Consider the following 7095-nt stretch of genomic DNA (forward strand, 5'->3'; position numbering starts at 1 on the left):
GGCAGACAACTTAGTTGGACAACTAAGTATGGCATTTCCTACGTTTCCACAAGACCAGAGGAATTTAATCAGGTTCCTTAGTTGATGATATTTCAGGCAGAAAGAGCAATGGATGTAAATGCTTGGCAATGGTGTGGCCAGCTATAATACTTTAATATTTTTGGAATGTAGGATGGCATAGAGATGAGGAACACAGAAGAGTGTGGCTAAACAAAAAAGCAGAAACTGGAGTGCCTGGTGGCTCAGTCGGTTAGTCATCCAGCTTTGGCTCAGGTCATGATCTCACGATTCATGGGTTCAAGTCCCACGTAGGGCTCTGCAGTGACAGTGAGGAGCCTACTTTGGACTCTCTCTCCCCTTTCTCTGCCCCCCCCCCACACTCGTGCATTCTCTTTCTCTCAAAAAATACTTTTTAAAAAAAGCAGAAGGTATGCTACAAAGGGTTTTATGTGCCAGACTAAGAAGTTTGGGAATTGTCTTGAACATAATGAGTGTCGATTAAGGGTTTAGGCAAGAAGATGGCTGATATAATTTTCAGCTCAGAAAGCTTTATTTCTCTGGAAAAATATAAAAGTGAATTGCAGTGTGGCAAGACTGGCACAAAAGGTGCCAATTAGGTGGCTGCTAGAAAGACAGAAGAAATGATAAAGCTCTTAACTATGGTAGTGGGAGTGTTTATGGAAATAAGTGGAATCAGTAGCGGTTAGCAATTATTGAGATATTACATTGAAGGAGAATTATTTAAGAGACTCTATTTTAGACTTAGGCATCTTGGTGATAGGAGACTGATTACTGAAGGAATACTGGAGGGTATCAGAAGTGCTCTATGGAGGTAAGATTGCTAAATCATTTTTGGGTGTGTACAATTTGAGATGTTTGTGTAACAGCTAGGTGGACATGTCCATCTGGATTAGGCAACCTCAGTAGCATGGCTCTGGGAGGGACCTTAACAATGTGTTCACATGGTCATATGTTTTTGTAAGATTTGCAAAAATAAGGTGTTTTAGCCACAATTTTTTAAGACTGTATCTCTTTCCATTCTGACTTCCCTCTACCACACTGTCCCTCTCGACAACGGTTGGGTGAGTTTTGGGGATCCAACTGAGAAATGATGATGATACAGTATTTTAGGATTGAAGATGAAGGTTGAGGATAAAGTATTTAGGATGTCCCTGCACAGTTGAGTTATTACTAGCCAACCTGATTCAGAAAAGGCTTTCAAGAACACGGCTACTCCCCACGTGACATAATAATGTGAAGAGGCAAGGCCAAGTCCCCCAAGGTGCCTTGTATAGAAAAATATGGGTCAAGGAAGGAGAAACAAAGTCTGAATGTACGGAATTGCAAGTTATTCTGTGGGAAATTCTCCTAATAATTCAGATATGTAAAACTTTCTGTGGATAATTTTGCTTTTACTAGTGCTTGGTTGGAAAGAAGTTCTCTTCTTTCACGATTGTATTTGATGATGAAATACAGAATTACAAATGTCTCATTTTTTGAAGGGAATGATGAGGTAAATTTCATCTGAATTCCTTTTTCAGACACAAATTTATAGCAATACTATGTAGAACAAGTTTATCTGTGTGAGAAGTCTCATGTATTTTGCATTCCATATAACAGTAATAAAAAATTACATCTGATGAACCATGTTAGACGAAAACCTAATTTGTTTTTGCATTCTGTCTATACTATTACAAAATAGTGGAAATGGAGTTAATTATAGAATTGTGCCACATGATTAAGGACAGTGTGTTGCTTTTTTGGTTTCTATAATGCTCTGGTATTTTTCAGCGTTCAAAGATTATGATTTTTTGTTTTAAGTACGTATTCACTTTTTAAAACATAGTTTTGTATTCAGATTTCTGTATTCCTTTTCTTTAAGCTTCAGCCCCCACAGGATCTGAATCACTCCAGGAGTCAAGACATACATAGTGGTGGAGACTGGGGAGTGTGGATCCCCTCAGGAGAAGGTACTGAGGGAGAATGAGAACAAGAACAGAAACCTAAAATGGGGAAAGTAAGGAGCAGGCAGAGAAAAGAGGAGCCCTGGAAGGTGATCAAAAAGAAGGACTTGAAGGACGTGGTTAACAGTGTTCAATGCTGCAACATGGGCATAATGAAGGTACTGAAAATTGGTCACTAGGTTTAATCTCAAACAGCCATGGCAGTTTCAGTGAAAAGTGAGGGCCAAAGAGAAAAGCCCCACTTGTGCTAAGTTAAATAATGGATTTCGGATGGGTGAAGAAAAAGTGCAGACAAAATTTTCCTGACGCTTGGTTGTGAAGAGGATACCATATGGTAAAAATGGAACAGGGGCTAAATGCAAGACAGCTTTTTCCTTCAAAACTGGAAGATGTGGGAATTTGTAACTGCCCACGGAAGTTGAGAGGGAGGGGCTTTAGCTACCTCAGGAAGGGCATGCACCACAGGACAGACACAGGCAAACCTTAGCTTTTACTTGTTACACTGAATACCTTTAACGTGAACGTAAGTCATGATCTTACTTCAGTCTTGCTGATTTTTTGAACAAGATATTTCTGTTGGTTTTAGCATTATTCTTCCATTCTTCCAAAGCCCAAAGAACCACTACAAGGTGTCCTTCTGAACTTTTTTTTTTTTTCTTGTCAGACGGTTCCCTCTACCTATGGGTTTTGTTTTGTTAATGTTTATTTGAGGGGGGCGGGCAGAGAGAGAGGGAGACACAGAATCCAAAGTAGGCTCCAGGCTCTGAGCTGTCAGTACAGAATCTTGAGATCATGACCAGAGCTGCAGTCAGTCGCTTAATCAACTGAGCGACCCAGGAGCCTCTCTACCTATGGCTCTCATATGCTGCTGCATGCTTTGCTTATGATTTGTCCAGCTCTCTACCCTGGGAACTGGCCACTGCATTTCAAACACACTGGTTCTCAGTTTCTAAGTTTCAGCTGGCCTCATTTTAGCTAGTCTTGTCTATTTTACATATAGTGTTTTTATGTGTATTTTATTTTATATATGGTGATATTAATTATCAACAATTTATATGCATGTATATTATCCTGCAATTATCATTTATGCCATAGTTCTTTTAATTGCATATTTTACACGAGGTAAAAATTACTTTTCTTTGTGAAAATACTTTATGAGCAACTGTACAAAACTGCTGTCTTTCCAGTTTATGGCACACTTTTTTGAAGACTTAAAATTTTTTTGTGTTTTCTACACTGCTTATGTCAGGATTGTTAATTCAGAGAGAAATTCTTAAAACACAACTGATCAGATGACAGTTATGAAACATTTATGAATATACAATTATAGTTTTTCCACATGGACTTAAGTGTTCCTTCATGTTTCAGGGCTAATAATTTCATTTTACTTAACTACAGAGTAAGAGAGTAAATGTATTTTGCTTATATTTTTGCTTATTTCAAGGTTATTGATTTCAAAAATAAATCTAAATTAACACTTGCTTTCATTTTCTTTTTTTTGAGTCTACTCCTATTTGAAACGGAGGTATTATGAAATATAATTTATAGGGACTTAAAAATAGCCAATTGAAGAAAGCAATTAATTTAAAAAGAAAGTTAAGTAGAAACAGTGTTCCTGTAATGAATGTATGTGTGCGTTCACATATATAGATAACCTTAGATTTCTCAATGAAGCTCTAAATTTACATAAAATCACTAGCTAATGATATTTTTTACTCTCCATTGGCATCTACCACTTAATATAAAAACAACATTTGGGAAAATGGCTTTTTATCTGGTTTATAACAGGGTTCATGGTTTCAAGTTTCCAATCAATCTTTAACCTTCTCGAGTTAGGGTTTATTTACTCATTTTAAGACTGCTTTTAGCAAAAAGAAAATCCTATAAAAGAATCTATAGAATTGTTGGACAATAAGTAACACTAAAAGCGAACTTGTAATAGATCAATCATAATTTCAACATTTAAGTCTCCCTTGAAGTGCTCCTGGTTTTTAATAATGGATTTTGGTATGATCCCATGAAAGATTTATGTCCAGATATGAAACAAACACTGCTTGAATGATTAATTCTAAAATCTAGTTTTTCTACTAGGTAATAGGAATTCCCCCTGTGTTTTCAGTTTGTGAGAAGTAAGAAGAACCAGTCTTATGATTTTGAATTACTGATTACGTCTTTGTGGTAAACATGACATATTTGGAAAGTAGAACAAAGACAATAATTCAAAGGCATCATGCACAAAAATATTTACTTCTTAGAAGTCTAAAGGAACACTTTAAAAATAAGACATTTTATTTAAAATCTGGGGGTGCTTGGTGGCTCTGTCGGTTATAAGCCCACCTTCGGCTCAGATCATGATCTCTTGATTTTGAGTTTGAGCCTCCCATCGGGCCCGGAGCCTGCTTCAGATTTTGTGTCTCCAGCTCTCTCTGTCTCTCCCCGACTCCCACTCTGTCTCTCTCTCTCTCTCAAAAATAAGTAACCATTAAAAAAATTAAAATCTATAAGAAATAAATGCAATAATATTTAATATATCTACATTACAAAAACTTTGACTTTTTAAAATTAGTTTTAAAAAGAGCCAGATATTTATTATATTTAATTTCTGAGCCATCATTATTCACAAAATTAATGATCCAAATATTACAATTTATTTTCCTAAATGCACAAAAAGTTAAAAGTATTAGAACAAAAAATGCATCATATTTGTAAGAAACTAACTGCTTTAAAGTTCTTATCTGTAAAAATATAAGTCAACACAATGAGGTTTTATGTGAGATATCCCGGAATAGTTAATTACACAATCATTACTCAAGAAGAGATTGTGAATTGGACAAGACAGTTTTCTTTTCTCGGAAATATTCATAGCTGGTTTTAATCTAGATATAACACATAACACAAGGCATAAATATTTAATGACTAAACAGTAACCTGATTAAACTTTGTTGGTTTTTTTCTTCCTCTACGAGGCATTCAATCCTGCTTTTGCATCTTAAATAAAATAAGTAGAAAAAAATAATGTGGTTTCTTAAAGAAATGAGGTCATTTAAAAATGTTATTTTCCCACCTCTGTTATTTTTTCTTAAATAGTTTACTGTCAAGCTGGTTTCCATATAACACCCAGTGCTCATCCCCACAAGTGTCCTCCTCCATGCCCATCACCCCCTTCCCCTCTCCCCCACCCCCATCAGCCCTCAGTTTGTTCTCAGCATTCAAGAGTCTCTCATGATTTGCCTCCCTCCCTCTCCCCCACTATTTTTCCCCTTCTTCTCCCACCGTGATCCTCGTTAAGTTCCTCCTAACCCACCTATATGAGCAAACATATGGTATCTGTCCTTCTCTGCCTGACTTATTCCACTCAGCATAACACCCTCGAGGTCCATCCACGTAGTTACACATGGCCAGATGTCATTCTTTCTCATTGCCATGTAGTATTCCATGGTATAGATAAACCACATCTTCTTGATCCATTCATCAGTTGATGGACACTTAGTCTCTTTCCATGATTTGGCTATTGTTGAGAGTGCTGCTATGAACATTGGGGTACATGTGCCCCTATGCATCAGCACTCCTGTATCCCTTGGGTAAATTCCCAGCAGTGCTCTCTCTCTCTCTCCCAGGAGAGTTTTATTGTTAATTTTTTGAGGAACCTGCACACTGTTGGGCCTGCACCAGTTTACATTCCCACCAACAGTGTAGGAGGGTGCCCGTTTCTCCACATCCTCACCGGGATCTAAAGTCCCCTGATTTGCTCATTTTAGCCACTCTGACTGGCATGAGGTGGTATCTCAGTGTTCCCACTTCTGTTATACTTGAAAGCACACCAGTGTCTGTTCATTTATTGTTAGACTGATTTACACATATACATTTTATATTCAAACACACACCATAAGAGGTAATTGTATAAAACTACAAAAATTCTTCTAAATTGACAAAGCTCAAGTAAATAGTTGTCATTTGATATTCATTCCTGATGATTTCACATTAAAATAGAATGGCAAATCTGACAAAAAAATAAGAGGAACATAGATTGAGTGACTCTTTATTCATATAATAATTGATTACTGTTGTGACAACATCCCACCTTTTTCACATAGTTGTGGAAAGGTTTCACTTTAAATTAATTGGCATCAACATGAAATAAATTACTTGGCTGTTTGGTTGGGAAGCAAATCAGGCCCACATTAGATATAATTAAGGTGAAACTGTTATATAGGAATTGTGTGGGTGAAGGCTAGAGATCAAATTTTTCCATGGGAAAGAAATGTGAGAAAGGCTAGTGATGAGACCAAATAGGCTGTTTTTATTTTTGAAGAGAATCTCCCCCATCTCCTCCTCCTCCTCCTCCTCCTCCTCCTCCTCTTCCTCCTCCTCCTTCTTTTTTCTTTAGAATGCAGGGTTTGTTTGTTTGTTTGGCTTGGTTTTGTTTTAGTTTTTCAACAATGATTCCTATTGATTGCTTGTGTTAGGACATACATAATTGGGAAGATGAGAAGACCAGCATCCACTTAAAGAAAAACAAAGTCAATTCAATCTAAATTTCAAGTCCAAAGAAATAGAATTGAACTATTCTTGAAATTCCAAGAAAGAAATCTAACCTTTTCTCCAAAGTTACGAATCAGAGTGCTACTATTGTTTAAAAGCTGAGATGATACCAAGTTTATAAAAAAGTATATCATAAAAAGAAACAATTTTTTTTCTCTGCCTTCATTACATCAAGAGTACTCTCATCAGGAATACTATAAACACACACACCTAGCTACTGCACCACGAAAAGTTAGGAAAACTCTAGAGAAAAGTAAAGCAATGAAGGTGAGTAGAGTGAATTCTATTTATAGACAAACTAAAAAAAGAGGCTTGGGAAGATAAAGTTTGACACAAGCTCATGTTTGCAATGCCCTATAGGTTTTAGATTTTTACAATATAGTATTAATTTTAAAAAATCTGTTGATTTTATTTTTAGGCTGAAATAGCTCCTTTCTAGGCAAATATAAGAAACCATATTTGCATAAACTTATAGGATTAAGTAATTGTTACTGATGAATTCTTACTATTTGACATTCAAATAAATTCAAAAGGCTTTTGAATAAATTCATGGATTTAGATCCACATTGGATTATCAAAGGAGATAGGG

Source organism: Hyaena hyaena, unplaced genomic scaffold (genome assembly GCF_003009895.1).
Source record: "Hyaena hyaena isolate Hyena2069 unplaced genomic scaffold, ASM300989v1 scaffold_622, whole genome shotgun sequence".
NCBI classification, from domain to species: domain Eukaryota; kingdom Metazoa; phylum Chordata; class Mammalia; order Carnivora; family Hyaenidae; genus Hyaena; species Hyaena hyaena.